At 36.8% G+C, this 23809-nt stretch overlaps 1 long non-coding RNA gene and 1 other non-coding gene across 2 annotated transcripts in view; both read left to right on the top strand.

The window, feature by feature from the left end:
• The window catches only part of LOC139773708 (uncharacterized), a 29806-nt gene that overhangs the window by 3593 nt on the left and 2404 nt on the right, over positions 1 to 23809 (top strand). The window lies entirely within an intron of this gene.
• On the top strand, positions 3961 to 4109 carry LOC139773752 (U12 minor spliceosomal RNA). Its single transcript, XR_011718419.1, has one exon. It is a non-coding gene; the product is annotated as a U12 minor spliceosomal RNA (small nuclear RNA).

Below are 23809 nucleotides of genomic sequence, written 5' to 3'. Positions count from 1 at the left end.
GAGTGTAAACCATCTCGACGCGAAGTAGCGAGAAGAATTACCCGTCGCTAAAAGTTTGCGAATGACGAATCTACCGTTGGTCCGCGCGTTTCTATAAGAAGTAGAACGAAATGGAATTTAGATGAATAAGGCCATTCAGTCGGGACTTACTCGAATGAAAGTGTCTTCCGTAATCAAAAGTACGCACCTACGTACGTACGCTTTCGATATCACCGAGAAGAGAAAGCATCGAAACAAAAAAGAAGAAGAAAGGAAGAAGAGATCTACATGAGAATCGGCGAACCAACTTGAAGATGAAGTTCGATAGAAGGCTCCCTCTTGGACCTACTCCCTGTAGATGCGTCCGCATGGATGCCGGCAATCGATATCGTCCGTTCCCCCCACCGACCTGGACCAAATCAATCCCCTTGAGAGTTACAACGCGCTCGCTCTACGCCCGTTTCGTTTCCAGACTCGTGTCGCCCCACACGTCCGATTCTACGTGGGGTCCATTCTGCATCCACGCGTTACCAGGATACGTCTACTAACTACCCTCTTTTTCCGTACGCGGCGTACGCGAAAAGCCACGGGCCACCCTCGACACACGTGACGTCGCGTCGCCCCCGTCATCCCCTAAATCATCATCTCGCAATAACGAGCGATAACGCGATCGCGTAATGCTGAATTTTATTCAACACGTTCATTGTAATTGAAAAGAGATGGCCACAAAACAAAAAATTATCTCTCTGCATATGCGATTTACATATCAGATTAATATAAGAAATTATTTTCTGATTATGCCACTTTTCTATACATACGTATAGCATACAAACATAAATACACAAATAAATACAAATTTTAATTTTAACATTTACATATTATCATATTAATATATTTAGTTATAAACAGCCTAATCATGAATCAGGAAAGAATAGTAAAATAAGAAGAAATATCGTTGAGTCATGCAAAGAAATAAAAGAGATTCAAGAAAAAAAGTAAAATATAAGTATGATAAGATCCATGATTTTCAAACTTAAATTTTAATCTTTGTTTCAAAATCCCATTTTTATAATAAAAATAAATAAACTGCGTCATAATATACATACACAAAATAATAAATTCGTATAAAATATTTACAATATTCTACCATTAAATCATTTAAAACAACGTAACAAATGTTTCTTTGTAAAATTAGTCGTTCCTTTCGTGTTTCCAACGTTTTTGTTAATTCGTAAACGAGACTCGTAACGAGAGATCGTTGGTATGCTGAGTCTTTCTTCACGTAGCGACAATATCAACGACGAGAAGGGCGCGCCGAAGGAGCGGAAGGGACGTTTTAATTTTGCACGCGACGACAAATTGCGCCCCTCGTTATTTAGGGTGGCTGCGCGTTTCTCTTCGGCATCTGTGCATTAGACGACGAAGTCGGATTGCGTGTACGTAAACTCGATGGAAGCACTTCTCGTCGCGTCTCGCGTCACTTCCTATTGCTTTAACACATCAACATTAGCTTGGTTAACTACGACCAAGTTTGCGCATGAATCGTACAAGACCTTTCCATTAGAAATGATTCGACTGTCTATCGTCAATCCATCTGTAAATGAGATGCAGATATTGATGCGTATATTTCGCGAGTGGCATATTACTTTTGTCTTCTTACGCAGTTTTAATTAGTTAATTAATATTATAATTATATTATAGAATTAAGAGCGGAGAATATGTGTTGTATTCAGTAACATTTATTACGAAAGTACATTTATCTTTATTGCCTATGCCTATGCAGTAATTGATAACTGATAGAAAACTAGGCTCAAGTTAAATTTAAAAAAATTCAATAATTTTATATTATTAACTAAAAGTTTATATATATAACAAAAATACAAATAAATAACAAATAATTCTATTAGGTAAATTTGAGAAAAAAGTACCTAATCATATATAAAATCATAATTTTTTTTTAATTTAGACAATATACTCTCTTTTTTCAAGAAAGCACTTGGAAATTTAATTTCCGTTTGAAAACTAAAATGTACATAACAAAAGTAAATGTTTTTGCTATTTGTTATAGGATTTGAATTATTTCATAATATTTTTGATAATGCATTGCTTATCATTAAAATGCACGTATCCTACACTTTTCAACCATCTCGCTGAACTGTCATCCGCGAAGACATATGATATTGACAAGATGCAGATGATCGCTTGCAAACGCAGAATGCATTCCAAACAATGCGTACTGATGTACATAATACAATGTACGACAAGGATGCTGCTATCGAAGGAGGAGGAGGAGGAGCGAAAAGCACATGCAAGATATATACATGCACGGAAGAGAGAAAGGGAGGGAGCGTGGTGTTGGCTGAGAGAGAATGCAAACGTGTTTGGGACAATGTTCGAAGGGCGCACACAATATCGAAGCCGGAGGAACCGCCGGGAGTAGACGGACTATTTGCCGGGCGACAATCCTACGCGTGTATCTCAGAACGTTGTTGAAAGGGAGGTAATTAGTAACTGCGTGTGAGGAGCAGAAGGTGGCATCCCATTCCTCGCAAATACGACGTGTTAAACGAGATAAATTTAGAAACACTTAATGGTCAAACGCAAGATTTATTTGCTGAATGTTAATAAAAGTTGATACTCGAAAAAGTTTTATCAAAATTCACTCCCTGTTATAATTTCATCAAATTCTCTACTTAAATTAGTTTTTTTTACTTCGATTGTAAAATCAAGAAATAACGTAATGGAATTGTGAGTGTAAAATAATGCGTTATTCTAATATTACATTTGAAGAGGAAGTTTAAGAAAAAGATATACTTTTTAGTCTTTTTAAATTTAACTTAGATTTGATTTTTGTTATATATTAGAGTTTACGATAATTTTCGACACAAGTTATTGTGTTCGTACGTAATTTAATAAATGGCAGGATGAATATCACGAAGAGAGAGAGAGAGAGAGAGAGAGAGAGAGAGAGAGAGAGAGAGAGAGAGAGAGAGAGAGAGAGAGAGAGAGAGAGAGAGAGAGAGAGAGAGAGAGAGAGAGAGAGAGAGAGAGAGAGAGAGAGAGAGAGAGAGAGAGAGAGAGAGAGAGAGAGAGAGAGAGAGAGAGAGAGAGAGAGAGAGAGAGAGAGAGAGAGAGAGAGAGAGAGAGAGAGAGAGAGAGAGAGAGAGAGAGAGAGAGAGAGAGGCGTCTTTGAGCGTTTCATTATCGCCGCTTCGATAAGCATGCTGTATTGTACCGCTCCATTCAACGAACGGTTAAATCAATTCGTTACCGAAGCAAATTGATAAGGATATAAGCCGTGGCAGAGTTACTGGCTGGAATATTCAAACGGAACTTGGTCGACCAACCACGCAGTTTTAATAAGCGTCGCGTATAATGAGCCTAATATCATTATAGGGCATTCATTATGGCATAATGAAAGCATTAGAGTGCGCTTAGCAACTTCGACGTTTCAGGCGCGTTAATTGAGTTTTCTTTGAATATTTTTTTTCTTTCCTCTCAGAAAAGAACGATTCTAATGTTTTCAATGTAAACTCGAAAGGAATTGTTTGCAATTTAATTTCATAATCAAATAAAATACTATATAATGGCGAATAAAGTATAGACATAAAAATACTAACAGATACTAACAGTATAGACACAAAGATACTATTACAGTGTAAGCCTTAAAGAGTATAAATACAAAAAATAAAAATAGAAGGAAGAACGATTTTGAGTAAGATTTATCAATAGATACAACACGTACAGGAGCGTCATATGTTGTATCAGAACTAATTTTCCTTTTTAATATTTTCCTTTTAAATATTTCGATACCAACTCTCTCTCTCTTATAACACGCAAAATACTTATAAAATCGAACCTTGACGGATGTAGTATTGTAGTACCTGTTACGTTCCACAGATGGCGAACCAGTCGTCCACTATCTCGTAAGAAGAAATCCATTCAAAGGGTATAAGTACGCGGCTAGGAGATCAGAAAATCGTGCCTTAAACTAATGAGTAAGGAAAATATAGAGCTTTGGTAACGCTTAGCTATGCTGAATTAAGCGAACGAATTTTTGAAGAGGCACAGGTCGTCCCAGGGCTGTGTGAACTACTTTTTCACGCGGCTAGGTGAAGCGATCTTACCTCACTATTGAAATATAAAGTTTTATTGTGTATTCAAGTAAAGGTAGTGATAACATCAAAACTTTTCAGAATGAAAATCTGATGTTTAATATCTTTTAAATGTAATAGCACACCCGCCTCTACTCGACTGTATCTTATTATAATTTCTGTAAGTACAATTTATACCTTTATTTAATTAATTACAATGCTTTTAACCTAGCAAATTGTTTTGCTACATTTTCATTAATTATAAGAAAAGTAGAAAATTTTTTAATAAATATTTTATCCTGTTAGTATAATATGTAGAATTTAAAACATGAATTTTCGTACAATTTTTCATAGAATTTTTTTAAAAACAATTTTATTTAATTCATTGAGAGAGGAAAAGAATAGTATATCACGTATACTTATGTTAGTATAACCTTGGCAATTTAAAATACCATTTCACGATTATTTCTGGTAAGCGTTTCCGATAAGCGAGGAATCTTTAGTACACAATTAGACTCTCGCTCATCGCATTAACATGTACGCTGCTGAATTATTCAGTCAATCGATTTAAGATGCATTCTTGATTTACAGAGGCCACCTTTCTCTGCCAGCGCACCTACTATTTTTACTGCGTGACATAGGTCTTTCGTAATACTCAGAACGATAATTTCCGTGCTTCGAATTCCATGTGTGTATACCTCGTCGTGATTCACACACCATTCACGACCGGACGCGTCCCGCTAGTGTTAACAAAACATTTTCGCAAATATAGTTTATACTTCATAGAATTCCGTGGAGAAAAAGCGTTAATTTCTTCGAACGTGCCGATTCCTGTATCTCGAGTAATAAACAGAAGTAAGATGCGAAAATATTTTATTGTGGTGAAAATTCCTCGAGCGAGTAATAAATGATAGATTATTCCTTGAGTGATCTGTGCTATAAATTTCACGTTGCGATTACAAATATATAATGTAACATTCATTGTATATAAGATTTTCTAATAATTATATAAAAAGTAGGTAATATCATTTGTAAGTAACAGTTATCGATAGTTTAAAAGAATTCTGTGATAATGGTCTCACAAAAGTACAAAAGCACATAGCACACACATACATATGAATACATTCGTCATTTCAAACAGATGCAGAACGACGTCGGTCTCATTTCTCGTTCCAAGATATCGATATTATAGTCCCGCATCCGTAACGCACGCACGCACATATACACATATAAGTATGCCCCATGCGTCTCGACTCGCGCTTTTATCTCGGCGACGTGTTCGGCACTCCGCCCGGCATTTTCCGAGCGGAGAACGTATTATAAACGCAAAAGCTTCGTAACGTAAGCTCCATTACGCACGCCTGCGTGCACGCGCCCGCATGTGTATGCGCTCCTTGAAAATCCGCTCGTGAAGAGGCCAGACGCGAATCTCCATCGAGACTTCGCTCTCACTTGAGCAGCGCGGTCGGAATGCCGCGCTATGCATTCCGAGCGCTCCTTTCTATTTTTTCGCCACGTTCAATTTTCTCTCCGCTTTTCAGATTTCTGCATTGATCGAAGGTCTAAAGGTCGTGGACCACGGCGCGTTAATATCATATTTATCGTAGCCATAATAACAAACAAATATAGATCGTTGCAGCGTGCTGATATTGCAACGACAGATCCAATCGGCGGATTCAACATTTTCGTATGATGTCGGATTTGCGACTACAATTCCAATCATATCGCGCGAAAAAACTTTTGGATCCACCAATTTGCGATTCCCTATTGAAATCCACGATTGCAATCTGTATGCGTTGATTCGCTCTTTTATACATCGCTTCCCACACATCGCGCGGGCTATTCATAGTCACCTCGATAGTCACTTTAGTGTGCCAGACTATTCCTGGTCAAGGACAAAGACAGCGTGTATAATTACGCAGATTTGTTTTAAAAATTCTCATTAAGAAAGTCTAGCTTCTCTATCAACATAAGCTATTTATTTTTTACTTTATTGGACATATTATACTTAACATATGATAGAAAATAAAGTACGCGAAGTACTTATAGAATATCAAAAAGCAACGTCCCCTAGATTGCAGATTCTGGTATAGAGAACATAGTGTAAAAAATAATTAAACAATTTAGAACTAAGCCAGTCCAAGAAATGCTAAAATGGATGTGTAAATAATTATATCTCATATAATTTTTTAAGTACAATAATTTATCATAGATATGTGCATAAAAGTTTATGAAGTTGGAAATTAACTTATTTAGAACGTTACTAAAAATAACACAAATATGCAGAAATACACACACGATATTTACTTCTTATCGATCAGTAGAGGAACATCAGCCTTCGCGTACCGTACCGATGCGTGCGATCGATATCGCGAATATCCCATGCCTACGATTTACGATAGTCTATTTCGGCCGGCATCCGCGGCACGATCGATAACGGGCATGATCCACGTGCACGATCCCGATCTTCTCGCAAGCAACGAGGCCGGTAGCCGCACGCTATCGCAATGCGGACATGGCGTTAGCGATCATCCACTATCATCCCTCGAAAATCCGGTGGGGTTTCGTATCAGGGGTCATACATTGCAGGGGTCATCGCGTAGGCGGGAAGCTTCGCTTTGTAACGAGTAACGAGTTTGCGTCCCGAATACAACAAACCGGTTATTAAATTACTGAATGGAATGTAATAGAGTAGCACTACATAATGGAGAGAGTCGCCTGTGAGACAACACGTTTATTAAGTTTACACGATAGCTAGAATGTACGGAATATCATTAGACAGATGGGCTGGTTTGTCAGACGGACTAACGCTGTATATCAGCTTACGTTGCGAAATTTGCGAAGATCGCAAATTATAATCGTTATTATAAATCAAGACTAAAAAGATTAACAACAAAACGTCATACATTGAGTCATACATTGGTCATAAACAATTTATTTTAAACACATTTAATTGTAAACTTTTTAATCAATACCAATTTCAAATTGTCGATGATTAAAGAATTTCAAATTCACACTTAATGTTAAAATCGACGGCCACTTTATAAATAGGTATGTTTAAAATTATCATTCGTCTTGCGCAATAATATCAAGAGACACGGTAGTGTCTCGCGCCAAGTACGCGCGGAGCGAGACCGACCGTGACTCTTTTACGCGACGCGACGAGTTGCGAGTACTCGAGATGTTGAGATCTCAATAACGAGTGAACGGATCAAGTTCTAAGTAGGCTTGATCGATAGCTTGGGGTCGATTTATAAAGAAGAGTGTTTTTATTTTTCCGCTACGTGTTATAATAACATAATTTGCAAGAATAGAATGTAGAAGTGCTGAAAGCTGCAGCGTTAAAAACTAAAAAGTCATATTGCTATACTATTACATAAACGATCGTGGGAAAGAGTGATGATACGAAAGATAGCGCGATCGCACATCAATGCGGAGTGCAAGCAGATTAAAGCAAAGCGCATAAGCGCTTCTCTTGACGACACGAGAACTGGTTTCACCGATGCACCGAGAGTCCGTGAAACTCGCTCGCGGTGTGCGTACGACAACGTAACAGAGCATAAGCGCGTTGGAAATTTCGCGAACATGCCGCTTCGAGATAGGGTCCGATTAACCCACGACGACCAAACGATTCGCCGGCGGCCGGGGTTTCCAAAGTGCAAGTACAGCAACCGTAATTGCAGTCTACTTGCAGTTACCACCTGCATACGATGTACCGTATTCCCCACTCATGCGTGTGCATAAATTATGCATGAATACGAGCGGGTCTACGACCGCAAATTTAGGAGATTTGAAGAACAGAACGGAGCAAGACAAATCTTTTCCATCCAAAACTTTTTCCCACATAAAAAAATATAAGGTATATTATATCTATAAATCTAACGCGTATCTTTTTCCCTAATTTCTTTATATTTTATTAAATACTAAATTTAATATATACATGCGGTAGAAACTGGAAAAAGGGAGACTACAGCTTGTTTCAATAATTTACAATAAAATATATCTTTTATTTATCTCTTTTCCCTACAGAATTTCTCGAATATCCCTTGTCAATAAAAAGGATCAAATCCTTTATTTATAACACAGTATTTCGAAACAGAATACGAGGCAGGGCACTGGCTTGATAATGGATTCATCAAATTGCCTCTGAGAATGTAAATCCAAGACATTTTATCTGAGAACTTCGTACTTCAAGCTTAAATAATGTTTGAAGAAAACCGCTTCTTTCTTGGTAATGATGGGTCAACGACACAAAATTGCGTTGCGGGACGGCAATGTATGAACACTATGACATCATTTACAAACTTGTCTCATAGCAATAAATTATCTGGAAAGACTGTGTACAAAATTATCTTTTTTTTTTGTTTACTCTTTTCTAAAGATATTAGCACTTCTTCTTTCAAACATTGTTTCTTTGAATTTAATTATCATTATTAAGTCATCTAGTTTTAATGTTTTCTCAAATAACTTTATTCTATTAAAGAGAATTATAATTGTAATATTAATAAAGTTATCTGTTTAACGTTTTTACGAAAAGTATTTCTTCGCTTTTTGTCAATATTGTCATTCATAAAAAAGATATCCAGAATAAACGCGTAGTCAGCGTTATTCTGACGTCAGGACGTTTATCATTTAGGGACCGTCTACGAAACCGGGCAATTAGGCTTGCCGATTGAGAAAGAGAAAAATCGTTCGTGTTGGCATGCGAACGAAAGAGTCGTCGAACAGGCGCATGTGGATTGGATAAACGCATTCCAGCATGGTGTCCTCGCGAAAAGAGCGAGGCACTTTCACATTATCATGTAAACGTCAAGCAACTCGAATGTATTTAGAAATGTACTCATACAACTTTCTAGATTGCCGTTAATTCCTCCAAAAATCAATGCCTTCGAATATTGATTAAAACCGATCGATATATTCGTAAATCGATTGCTTTCTTTTAGATCATGTAAAATTGTAAAATAAATGTCTTATCATAGTTTTTAAAAAATATAAATCTTTAACTCCTTAGGAATTAATTTTCACCATTCTTATATTTTATTTCGAATTGCAATTATTGTAATGAACAGTAAGATGTTCGCAATTTGACTTCAAGTATTTATTATGTTCTTTAGCGTGCCGAATGATGTAAAATCGCATGATTCTGAAAAAAAATGTAATTTTTACGCCTCGAAAGATTTACGATTTAAACAAAAGTACCCGGTTACTGACATATTCGTGATTCGATGTCAAGCCCTTTTACGTCATATATGTGATGTAAAATACCATAAATCTAAAAGATGCGATTGTGATATCGATATTCTATGAAATATGCCCACGCGGTAACTTTTATTATGATGGGATCATTAAAAGCTACTTTAAGTATTCCAACGGGATAAAAAAGCGGCGGTAATAAATAAGCCGACGCAAATTTGCATTCAGACAGCTACTGTAGCGTGACACACGCGTACTTTGTGTCCACGTGAATACGATGAACGCAAGATGATAACCCGTGGAAACCCGCTGGTATATACGTGCTACTTTTTTAAAAATTTACATCACTGGAATATAATTTTTTTGAACAATCATTCTTCGGTTTATCTCATCGTACGAGCGTTCAGAAAACGCGGCGTAAATGTAGAAACGAGCGCAAAATAAATACACACTTATTCGCGAGAATTGATCGTTCAACGAGAAGATATCGCGAAATAAAAAACGCGAACACCAAAACATAATCCATCACTGGCAATCGCCGCCAAGCCGCGGGATGGATTACGCGTTTCATAACGCGTTTAATTTTTCGAGAGGAATTCAAGAGCGTTATCTCCCTTGACGCGATAGATGAAGTGATTTATCTGGCGAATTCCTCGAATGAACTCGCTATTACGGCGAGGCTCTCAACCCTCCAACGGATAGACGGACGGATGTTAACCATGACAAATGGACACATACCGCGTATCGGGAGTAACCCTTTCATATCCCGATGTTTCTATCACACACCCTAATCGTAGTGCACAGCCCGCAATAGTCACGTTCCCGTGGTGAAAATAACTACCCCCGTGTGGCGCGTCTGCCCACACGCGACACCCACATTTTCATTCGCGTCCGCAGTAACATGACGAAGGTCCCGTGTGACCGTCACCGTGTCACCCCCCCCCCCGTTCTCACTATTCCCGTACTCACGTAGTAAAATGTATTCCGCAACGCGATAGCAAACCCCGTAGAATTTGTAAATTACGTACGCGCGCGCGCACGGGATTGCTCGTTTTGGGACCTGAGCGATAAACGACGAGCGATAAACGACGAAGTCGACGGGCAGAATGTACAAATGTTGCACTATGCTGCAACCGAGTGCGGTATCCCTAAGGGATGTTTGCGCGTGCAACCCCGATTATTGCTGCAGGTTCCTGAACGCAGCTCGTTCGTTGACAACATATGTGTAGTTGCATAAATACAACGAACAGTTTCCGTTTTCACAGAAAGTAAACGCGTGACGTATTTTTCATCGTTCCTAGTTTTGCAGAGTAGAAAAAAATCATTATTTGATCTCTCTCTTTTCTCGAAACAAAGAACCTATCGCTACTAATTTTTCAAACAATCAAAAAGTATAAACTTATGAATAGAAAATCTTATTATTTCCTTTTAATTCTAGTAACAGATTACTACCATTATGAAATATGTTGGTTACATCACGCTCTTATTCGTAGTCACGTTCTCACACGCGACGCTACATTTATTCGTGATTTTTACGTCTCGATGTTATCGTACAATGCAGTGGTATACCACATCTTTTGATCTTTACGAGAGGCTGGCGTCCAGAAGCGTAATCAATGCATAGTTACGGTACATTACCGGGATGGTAATAATCACGTTTTTGAATCGAATGCCGTTTTTGAAGCTGCGTGCTTTATACTGCCCATCATAATGAGTAGGATACGAGATTGCAGTAACACCAGTGGCTGCCTCTGTTCAGGTCAGGGCTGAACCGCCATGGGAGCAGCAATCTCTTATTAACAGGGAGGATCAAACGGTATCCGGAAAGCACGCATTTTCTGCCACTTACTTTCCCCATTTGTATACCTCTCTTACAAATATCAGTGTATTCTCTCTCATTATAAACTCTTAATAAAAGTTATAAATCTAAATTTTGCTCTTTATTTGTAAAATTATTTAATATTCGATCAATTTTTCTTATATTACATTGTTCTATGTTAAAACCATTATAATTAAAATTATTCTTGCTTGAACTGATGCATACTTCTTAAATATACTTTAGATTGTTCAATATTTTACAATATCACCTGTATATCGCAAAATATGTTGATAGAAAATATACATGTTCTCTATATTTCTATATCACTAATAAAACTAGTTCAGCAGAAGCTCTCGCTATCTCTCTTTCGCCTTCTTTCTCTGAGATTACAACTGCATCCACACGTCAACACCTTTAATGGCTTTAACGCGTCGTTCTGCCTTTGTGGCAATTCTTCCATGAAAGACATTGCGATAAGGGTAAAGCGTAAGCGTTAACGCCAGCTGGTTTGTCGTGGTTCGCCTTTGTCCTCGACGCGCGCAAGAAAAACCAAAGCCATTCCCCTGGCATTCGCTATTCTCCTTACCATCTGAATTATTAACGTTCGCATGAACATCGCTGCCCGACATTAATAGGAGGGCCTCGTACTTCCGCACGAATCTGGACACGAGTGCTTCACATATCGGCGACTCGCATGGTATGCGGTTATTGAACGGTGCTATGCAAAACTAAATTGGTCCCGCTGTGTCATAACCACTTTTCTTTCCTTTCACCGCTCTATATTCTTTATATTCCGTAATACCGCCAATAGAGAAACTTGATTCAAAATCTTAACTGTAGATTGTCATGAAATTTTTACAATACGTATATCGTGATGTCACTTTTTAATATTTATTTTTTTCTCTTTTTTTCTCGTGCATGGTTCATTTAAGACTCGTCGATAGAACGCTCTATGTTTTACTGTGCGCACACGTGTCGAGAACGTAACACGGATTTTTGACTAGCAGGTGGAGGCGTTCTACCGAAACGAAATTATTCACGTATGCGTGGAAAGTAATCGCAAGTCAATACGGTTTCAGCTATCGCCACAGCGAAAAGGTACAATAATTTTAAAATCATTCGAGAAAATAAAAAATTATCAGATTTTTTAAATATTATATTTCGTAATAACAAATATAAATATAATTCTCTATGATATAATAAGTATTATAAAATATAAATAATTAAGATGTAATATCTATATTCCTCAAATACATGATTCAACGTCGCAAACACCTCTATGAAACAGTATTCTCATGGCTGTGATATATAGTTGCCCACAGGTTTACGTGATTAAACGGAAAAGCAGAATGCTGTTCAACTATTTCGCTAACATTAATGACGGGATGATACTTATTACTTTCCCGGTAGACAAAAGCGTCCCCGTGCACGCCTTACGGTTTAACTATAAGCCCGCACCGGATGGCGGTCGCGGACAGATACGTAGGTGCAACTGCAGACACAAAGTGCCGGAAACGTGTTCGTCGTGCGTGACACGCATAGGTGACACGCACCACCGAATGTACGCGCGCGTATTCGCATGCCTGCGTCTACAAACCGTTAAAAGCTGCCCGCCGCGCCGTTTGGTGGTATCGCACGAAAATTTTGTGGAGAAAAGAGGGGAGATCGTTTAGAGTATTGCGCGCGTTGGCGTGAATATTTTGCACGCGTCGATACGCACTGACAGCTGAGCGGCACGCTACGTCAAATGCGATGCACGGATTCCCGCGCTGTTTTTCCTTCTCCCATTTTATTCGACAGAAATGCGGACCGTCCCCCGCAACTGTGAAAATTGCAAAACACATTTCACGATTCCGAACATTTTTATCGCGGTGCAAAAATTTACACCCGAATTGTAGAATTATTTTATATAGCCAACGCGCTTTTTAAGTCATGAAATGCAATGGGCTTATAAATTGGGTGTATATCAAATGGTTTTTTTTTTTGCTCTCTTTGTATATGTCTCTGTGTACATATTTGTGCACGTGATGGATGCTCATCGTGAGTGGAAATTATATGGCATTCCTCTCGAAACAAAGCCGCATACATCAGCACAAACATGCGTTAAAAATTACGTTCTAAACATGAACGCGCTTTATCTCGGATTATCGTTTATTTACGCGAATAATTTGTGTAAATAAATATCTATCTGATTTTTGCTGATAAAATGTGTATCATGAAAAATTATAAAGTTCTCAATCGTAAGGACAAACAAAGAACGATACGTTATAAATAAATAAAAATATGTCAATCTTTGGCATATAAGTATAGATATAATCAAAGTTTGTGCAATTTTGTTAGAGATACATGATAAAAATTGTTTTATAAAGTAAAATAGTGATATATAGATTTTAATATGTATCAATGTACAAACTGCATTTGATCGGTTAATGCACGGTAGTTTCATAAATATTTTAAACTTTGTTAGAAAAAACGAGTGATCCATTAAAATCAGGGGAAGGGAAGTAAAATTCTTTTATTATATTATATATCATGCTGTTTATTTCGCTCAAATTCTCGATATTATTCAGTAACGATGCACCGATGCAGTATCGAGAATGGAATAACGGAACGTCGATACGCGTAAATTAATCCTAATTAAATAATTTCCACCGAAGCACGCTCGTAATGTGAAAATAAATAATTGAATCGGTATGGGCACAGTGTTCATTGATATTTTTAACAGAGCCATCATTCGCAACGTGCTGTTGAACGAGCAGTCGCGTACGAGTTGTTAAAATAAATCGCCGGATAAATTGCCGCGAGAGATATCGGAAATATAGTAAATACTTTCGCGTAGCAGGCACGAGAATATCAAAACGGAATAATAAATTTCATATCGCGCACGAGCGATTAAAAATTTACACCTGCGCTTCGTAATCGAGATAGCTTCGCCGTTACATAATACACGCGAGCAATGCAGAATGCTCGTGTTCGTGTCCCTCTCTATCTCTCTCTTTCTCCCTGCAATCGTATGCATCGTTAATATTTCACTTGACAACGAAAAGTCATGCGAGTTATTCTCGCCTAGACTTTTCTTAAGTGTTATTAACATTGCAGACGTTACTTCTGCATCATATCACGTTTGCTGTTGTTGCGCGAGTCTATATTTTCTTTGCTCAATGTAAAGATCGCGTTTAAATGTGTTTGTATATCCGTTTCATTCCAAATGTTTTCCTTTGTCTTTTCTATCCTTTAAGTACGAGCATGTCTATAATGTTAAACACGTGGTAAGAATACGCAACGAATTTCGTCGATCTATTAACATTCCGCGAGCGGATGATTCGAATCGGCGCAGCCTTCCAATGCGCATTTTTCGTGGGCTCCAAAAATTCGCGTATGCAATATCGAATCAAAATGCGTGCACCTCGAGAGAAATGTGTCTCGCGAAAAATTTCGTGACGCGTCCACAGCGCCGCTCGACCGCGCATAGAAACACGTGGCATGCGGCACTTTCCACGCGCGGATAGAAACAACGATGGTATCTCTTTGACGTGCTCGACGTCCCCCTCGCATGGCCTTGTCAAATGAAATTCCGTGCTGTCATACGCCGCAGACGACAGAGATGTATGAAATATATGGAAAAGAACTTTGCGCGAACCTGCGACCGATGTCTCGGAAAACGTGACCGCGCCGCTCGATTCCGGTGATCTTTAAAGAGGATAGTTCATACGATAAGCACACATTCTAAAAATACGTTTATCGCTGAAGTACCTACTGATAATTATAGATCTGCGCGCGTATCGCGGCAGAGAAATCGTATTGAATAATTAATATTTCATTTCAGTTTGTTTATTAATGTACATAAAGGCCATTCGACGGCAATATGTTAATAAATTGGTATAACAATTATATTGATATTACAAGATAAGTATTCATCAATATGAAATCCGATTACATAGTCGACTAGTTTGCTTAACGAGTATAAACAAAATTTTAATGAATCTCGTTACGAATCACCATCAGTTATTCACGAGTCCAAATTGATTGTTCGTAGTTCATCACTTTTCATGACTCAAAAAATTACATCAGAAAGGATTATCGGAACTTTGAAGGAAATTCGGTCTCTTGATATCCGTTTAGAGAAACATTAGAGAATCATGAATTGTCATCTAAGATTCTATCCGCGCAGCGAACAATAGACACGTAGAGAAAGAAAAGAGAAAAAAGAGAAGAGAAAGAGAGAGTGATATAGAAAACAATGTTTTAAACAGAAGAAAGATGAAAAATATTGATCTTACACTCCCCATGATAGATTTTTAAAGAAATAAAACTCCCTTGAACAAAGTTTTATATAGTAATATTATCAAAAATACAAATTTTAATTTATAATAAATATAAAAGATTATGTGTCTAATGTTTTTGGAAGTAAAAAGCTAAAATTGAAAATAATGTTAGCAAGATTAACAGCAAATTTGCAATATTATAACATTTATTAAGATAAAACCCAAACAAGTTAATTATAAATAGGAACTTTATTACTCCCATACATCACAAGAAAAATCCGTGAAAGAAGCAAATACAAAATGAATGATAGATGAAGAAGCACACCGAGAGCGCACGTCGAATGAATTGACGAATCACCCGCAGCGTGCAAAAAGAGAAACAATTGAGCGGCGAGCAACGAGTGAGAAATTGATCGGTACAATGCGTCCCGTTAATTGACGTGGAATTTCGGTTAGAGCCTCGTCATCTCGTTTCGACCAGAAACACGTTATATACGGCTTGACGATCACAGTGATGAAACAAATTTCGAATTTTTTCGATAAATTTCTCAAAATAGATTTCAGAATAGACAGAATAGATAAACTGTGTAGGATAATAACATAGAAATTGATGAAAAATAATATTTAAAAATATACTTTATGCTAATTATTGCATTTGCATTTATATACTAAAATGTGGAGGTAGTTTTCGTATCTAATTTCTAAATACTTCAAAATACGGTTAAATTATAATAGTCCAATTTAATCACAGTCGCAAATGTAAATATATAATTATTATATTAATAACAGGATAAGTTTAACAGTTAAAATTATTAATCAAATAACTCGAGCGAATATTAAATATTAAATATTTTTGTAATATTATTGCTACCGTTCTAAAATAAAAGTAAAATTATTATGAAATTGCTTCGTGTACCATATGTATCGAATCAGCAATCGATTAAACGTCAACGAGAGACGCATGCGATGAATGTGCGGTCAACAAACGACAGTTCAATTGAACACTTAATACTGACGAGATCTGACATATTACACACTATAATTATCGTACATCTATCTCGCTATAGTAAATATCTCGCTTATACTTCTCGCGTTCATGCAAAACAGCGAAGTTTACCTTAGGATAAAAAAATATTTTTTTTATCTCAATATTACAGTCTAACACTAATTGATACCTTTTTAGATAAATATAGTGCAATAAAAATGCTAAGATAATATGTTGTACACCCAACATTAAATTTCGAATTTTTTATGTAATCTATTCGATCTTATTGCAGCTAGTTACGCTTTGTCAATTGCAGTAATAGTAATAAGCAAGCATTGGTGAAAACCGGTGTAACCGGGCGTTAAAGCTACCATTTATATTCTACGATTATGTGTAAGTGTTCGCTCCGTGTTACTTTCTCGGACAAAATAAACGAAATATCGATTTTCGCGCAAGCAGGTCTTACTTGTTCGCGTGGCACAAATATCACGCTTCATTAGATTAAAGTGCGAGTTAATGTAATAGGAAAAATTTACAGTAATCATGCGATCTTCTATCAAAACATTTCTCGCAATAATCTAAAGCATTATTCATTAACTTAATGCTACAAGCTTTTAAATTCATAAAAAACTCAATTGCAATAAAATTAAAAGAAGCAATCTATAAAGATAAAATGCGAATGAAAGTCGACGAAAATTAATATCTCTCGTTTCTTACAAGTAAAATCTATTCTAATCTACAAAATATTTTATGTATATACTGTATAGTCAATGTTATCGTGACTTGCATATACATTTGCGAATTCACAGAACGTTGACAGCATAAAATGACCATGCCTTAATAATTGTCAACAAACTCATAATATCGTCGCGATTCGCAATAAAGAGTTATAAAAGTGCAAGGGTGGGAAAGATATTCATGTCGGAAGAGACTGCTTTATCAGGAAAATGATTATGCTGCATCATAGGAAAAATTTTAGCTGCAGGAATTTGTCAAGATGCTCAACAAAGTTCCTTTAATTTCTAATTAATACTTTTCGCACAAAAATCATGTGTGCGAAGTTTCACGAACAATTAAATAGGTACCAAAATTTCATATTTCATATTTCAGCAAGATGTAATAATTTAGTAAATATTATAAATTTTGCAATGTAAAAGTAGTTTAAAAAATCTTAAAAATATCGAAATAATTAAACAAATAAAAATAACGAAATGTCGAATTATCACAAAAGCAAACAATATGATATTAAAACTATAAAATAGAACAATATTTTACAAATGTTTTAAGAAAATACTTATTGGTAATTATGATGTTAATGCTTACCGAACAATTTATATAGAAGTTGCCTCATTAAAATATTTATAGATAAGTATATGGTAAAGAAAAGAGGTCTCGACAACGAGAATAACTTTCATCTAATCCAACTTACGAAATTTATAGCTACAGGCAACGAATCCGCAATAAGAGTCGTGTGTATGTTGCTCTTATCACGCTTGTGCAGAAGCCCGATTTTCTCATTTCCGGCGATCGAATCTCTCGCGAAAACTCCAAATCCCCATCGTAAAACAGATAAAACAGATAAAAGGTTCAAAAGTTTTCTTTCTTCCTCTCTTTCTTTTCTGCTGTGCTGCGGTAAGAATGATTCGAACTTTCAATTACAATTTAAAAGAATTAAACAATTAAAGACACTTCTCGTTGAAAATACGTCAAACTTATAATCGACAAGATATATAAGAGCTGCATGCAATAAGTAATCCCGAGAGAACAACTCTATCGAGAACACAGTAATTGAAAATCGGAAAACCTTCGTACGTGAAAACATTGATTTCTTTGTCGATATTGCCGACTGCGGCCAAATATCATATTTCTTCGCTTATTGTCAGGCCGTTTCTTTTGACTTTTTTCTCAAATTCTTCACGCTCCCCAAAGAAATCTCATTTTTACGAGTCTGATTCCCGAGAACGATTCTTTTCCGCGGGCCATTTCGTGAAATGGACGAGAAACGAACAAGAGGTCCAGATTAAATACAAGCAGCTCTAATAGGATTGAACTATATTTTTCCTGAAACCAGAATCCAAGCCGCAGTGCGGACGGTTCTGATGAGTATCCCATTAATCCTCGAAAATTTCACGGAATTTTAATCAAGGAATATACCCGCCGCCAATTATCGGCATTTCTTTTTGTATCCCACATTCCACTCTTAAAAATTAATCAATTTATTAATATTGAAACACGTACAGATCAAAACGGGATACGTGATTCTAAAACCAGATACATGCGTCAAATTCTTTTTTCTTATTAAAAAAAACTCTTTATTTATTGAATCTAATAATTCGATCAATGAGCTCTATCAATGAGCTTTGATACAGCTTGGAAGACATTAAAGATCTTGATATAGTTCATTTTCATTATATAGTTATATTAATAAAAATAAATTATATCGAAAGATCGAAAGATAACGTTATGGATATCGTCACTAAAAAATTATTTAAACAAGCAAATAAATATATATGTCAAAATTGCATACATTTTACTACAAAATTAAACATATAATCTTTGATAGAATTTTTGTAAAGCTAATCGAAATTTACGATATTTAAAGTATTAAGTAAATCACGATATTCAGTAAAGACAAGAAAAGTAATGTATATAACAAAGACATATTAACTCGATTGAAAGGTAAAAGAAAGAGTCAACTACTGTTGTTAAGAGAACAAAGTAAAAGGACTTATTTATAAGGTTAAAGACACCGTCGTGGCACCCCATCGCTCAACTTCATGTAGACACACCCGCACGGTAACAATATATGACGAAATGGTTTATGTCTACAGTCAGGACGGAAACGTATGTATCTTTATGCAGGTATGCAATCGCATAGAATTAAGTAGGCAGCATGGCAGAAACAAACACGCATACCACAACGAGGCTCATGTGAGTTATTATCTTTTTTCATATTATCCTATAAAAAAAGGAAAAAATAATAATTACATACTATCAAGTCTCTAATCAGATAAATCATATCTCATTTCAATATTTGTATTACATAAACATTTAAAAAATGGTTTATTTCGGATATCCACAGTAACCGTTACAACTATTACCCGTTACAAAATACTGCAAAGAAATTTATAGTAAAATAATAATGTATTAATAATTAATACACAATTAATTAATATATATACTAAAAATGTATTTCCATAAAAAAATGTATTTTTCTTTAATAAAAAAATATATCGCTATATTATTGTCTATTTAAGGAAAGAATTAAAATATGCAATATTATATTACTGATTATGTATTTATATATCTTGTATTAAAATAAAACTGATATAAAGTTTCCCATATCATCAGACTTTCTGAAGTTCTGATTTTATTCTGTACAATTGTTTATCTATCCATCAAATAATTTAAATAATACCGTGTGCGCATCTCGCCGTTTTCGTGGTCCCACGAATCGCAGAATCCGGCAGAAGGAATAGAAAACGGGAGTCTAATTTGAGAAATAAGTGGCGCAACTTCGGGGCCAAAAATATGTCGAAAGGAAGTGTCTGGAAGACGAGATGTGTTATAGGCTTTAAATTGCTCCCACCACGAATTTATTCTCGTCGCTGTCAAATGCCCGCGTTCTCAATTTGCAAAGAGATCAGATGGATTCGCGAAAAGCTCCCAACCGCACGTGAATCGGGCCACGCACATTGACGTATTCTGTTCTCATATACTTATCTCGTGAGAAGCTATTACGAAAATGTATGCCACCGTTTTGACAGATTAGACACGAAAAAGGTGTGACGAACATTATTATTATCAGCAATGAGGCGTCGCGCTGTCGGATCGAAATGCCATTTCTCAGGGGTGAATGGCGAGATCGTTGATAATGTCTGTGGGAGCGCGCGGTAATCGCGGCGCGGCGGCCGAAAGAATGACGAAAGCCGCACTCTTGCAGAGAGATCCGTAAATGAAAATCGGTATCCCGCCTCCGCGAGTGTCGCGCGAGTATATATTCGTGTAAACAACTTCCGCGTTTGTTAAACGCTTTGTCTCTACTAAAGTATACATGTGGTCGCGCGCAACCGGTTCGGAAAACCGTTTGTTTTCCTAATCCTTTCGCTCATATTACGCGGAAATTGGCAGGGTAATAATACCCCTCCGTGAGAACGCGCGCGATAAACGCGCGATTATATGGATGCGGGATAACGTAATCTTCGAGTTCCCTCGTGGCAATCGCGCGCGAAACCGCTTGTACGATCGCGTCTGATCGAGACGGAGAAACAAGACAATTAAGACGCTACTGTTTATTATTGCTACGCCCGTCACCGACCGAGGTAGCGGTTCATTAGCAAAGAACTATCATTGTTCCGTAAGTAGGTCCGGAGTATGGCCGGTTCCCACAGGGTTGCCGACCTTCGTCATCGTGGATGCTAACCTTCGGTAGACGGATGATTCGCCCGACCACAAATTCCGCTTGTTAGGGAGATCCACGCGATGAGAATCGTATGCACCCGGAAATCACCGACGGTCGCGGAATATTATATATGCACGGCCCCTGTGGACCGCATATGCGCAAAGACGCAATCGTGAGAGATCTGCAGACAACGAAAAACGAAACGGACATAAATCACCGGCGCGTCACGCGAGCTTCTCGATGTCGTTAATATTGCGGTAAGAATAGAACCCGGGCGCGTGTTATATGCATAATCAGATCCGCTCGACTAGTTTTCGTGTATCCTGCGGAATTTGCCGGAAGTCGCCCATCATGAGATAAAATCAAATCATGCGACTTGTATCGCGTACGCCAAGTACAATAAGTACGTCAAGTACGATCAAAGTATAACCATATAATGTGCTATTATTCGCGAATGAATATGAAACAGATATTTTACTATTTTTAATATATACAATATTCTTAGCTAAGTTTAGTAATCTTCATTAATGTGTCCAAACAAATAAAATTTAAATTTGTGTAAGGACAATGCTTTAATTATAAAAAATGGAACAATATTAATGTTGCTTCGTTAATGTTGTTAATTTTGAATTAACTTTTAATTGCAGTTAGTTTTTATCTACAGAAAACTGCAAGTTGATGACCATCTCACTACTACTATTAATTATCGCTAACAATTATCGAGAACAATGAGGTAATTGCCAGCTTTACGAATAATTAGATCGAAGCACCACTAAATGACTCCAAACTGTTTCGATCTTGAGGCGGATCTCGATCATTATCGATCGCCAATTACTGGAACAGTTTCAAATCACATCAAATAATTAATTATAAATTCTCAGACATTATACACGGACCTGCTAATTTAGAGTTACGCGCATATTAATACGTAAATGAATGCATGATGACGCAGTCGATCTATTATCTCGGGTAAATTCTGTTACGTTCAATATTGTTTCAGTTAGTAATCAAAATCTATATTAGATTGATGTATCATATGCACCACAGAGATATAATATTCATAAATGTAGAAGACATATAATATATATATTATATGTAGATATATCTGGTAGTTGCATTAGTCGTATGCAGCATTAATGCGAAATTTTATAATTTAATGACCCCATGCGATGAAATATGATGTGTCCGGCATGACATAGGCTCGCAAACGTTTGAAATAAATTTTTGTCGTGCTTTATATTTTTTGTGAAGTTTTGTGTTTTTCTTGCGTTGCTACTTGCCATAAATCATACAATACAAAAAATTCAACAGAATGCAACGAACGTGACAAGAATATAGCTAAAAATATTTTTAAAATATGTTTCTAGCAATAAAGACAAAATATAAACCAATTGATTAGGTTTGTTATATTTATTCTCATATTTTATTTACAAATATGACTGCGATCTGAAGCAAGTATTGAGTATCCTGTGTGACCTATATTGGAGTTCACATTTATAACTAGAAAATTAAATTGAACTTTGTATCAAGAATATATCATTTCACGATTCTATTTTTGAGAAGCGGCATCGAAATACCGAGACGGCAATGTCTCATCTTGCTCGTTGCACAGAGAGAGAGAAAGAGAGAAGTGATAAACGTTCAATATATCTAATGTGTCTGTAATGATTCAAGCATTAGCACACACATTGATTACATGATGTAACATTCAATTTTAGCCTACACTAGCCAGAATAAAAAGAATTCATATTAAACTCGTCACTATGCTCAAACGATTGTCATGAAATCAAAATCTTTTTACACGAAACGGAGTTTTATTATTGAGGTATTAAACGCAAGATAATTTAGCGGGCGAGGAAAAGGAGATGGATAATTCGATAAGATAACGTCGCGATGTACGGTGAGCCCATCGCGCGATCTCTTGTACAGCGCGACGCTGGAACAGATGAAACGAAAAAGCGATGTGAGGCTACACGGTTTGTAAATATTGAAAAAATTAACATTCGCAAAAATATTCATAAATATTCGAAGTAGAGGAGGAAGAGGCGTGGGTGTGGTTTACCCCACGTGCTTATAATTTCTCTTCGGGTTACGTTAGGCAATCCTCCACCTTCACCCCCACATTATTACAAGTGGACATATGTGCTCATCGTAATAAACCTTCGGAGTTGGAACTTCGCTTGCGCGCGTCAACGGTACCAATTACGCAGTAGATACGCGTTTCAACATCTCCCTGGCTCCGATGTGTACGACGGTACGTTGGCGTAGCGTACGCGCCAGGGAAGATAAATCGTAATCCTGGTCGCAACCAGGCACTCGCAATGGCGCAAGATATTACGAAATAGGTGGAGGTAATGATGTCCGAAAGGCAATTGTACGGCGAATAATGCAGCGCGGTTAAAGCGAGATACGAAAAAAAAAATCGCGTTATCCGAGCGATCGTAGGCTCCTCAGAATTCCTCGCGTCTATCCATGCCTTTCCACGGAAGGAAAGTCCATCGTGATAGGCCATTCAGCAGAAGTTATAAATTGACTCGGTAAGAAGATACGCGGTAGAGCTGAGATCACTTAAACGGCATCTGGCTACCTCTCAAGATAAACGTAACGCGGCAACGTGAAATGGTTTCATTCGCGACATCACCGAAGTCGGATAGATAAATGGGAGCTCTTGAGTGAGCGACACTAATATAATGAAGATTGAAATGAGAATTGCATTTCAATAAAAATTATATATATATATATTAACAGCTTCAAAGGTGCGGAAGTCGTAGACATTCTATGAGCAAAAGCAAAGAGACGCAGCAAGTATAAATAAGGCAAATTATGATAAATATCAATAAATATAGAATACAATTATTATTAAAGTCGACATCAATCAGACGTCAATATCAATATCAATTTCTATTTTTTTTCTATATACAACGTCATTTTCTATGTTACAGTATAGGGTAACTGGGGGGAATATGCCAGTGTGGGGAATATGCCACTCGTTATGTTTAACAAAGCTACGGCTACACTGTTGGAAAATTTTTGTAAGTTTGTTAAAAAAGGTCCTTGTTAAAATTGTTGTGT

The sequence above is a fragment of the Temnothorax nylanderi genome, unplaced genomic scaffold, assembly GCF_030848795.1.
Source record: "Temnothorax nylanderi isolate EJ_2023f unplaced genomic scaffold, tnyl_v1.0 TNYL_tig0067_pilon, whole genome shotgun sequence".
NCBI classification, from domain to species: Eukaryota; Metazoa; Arthropoda; class Insecta; order Hymenoptera; family Formicidae; genus Temnothorax; species Temnothorax nylanderi.
The sequence above is the reverse complement of the archived record's forward strand: the minus strand, read 5'-3'. Positions and strand labels throughout refer to the sequence as shown.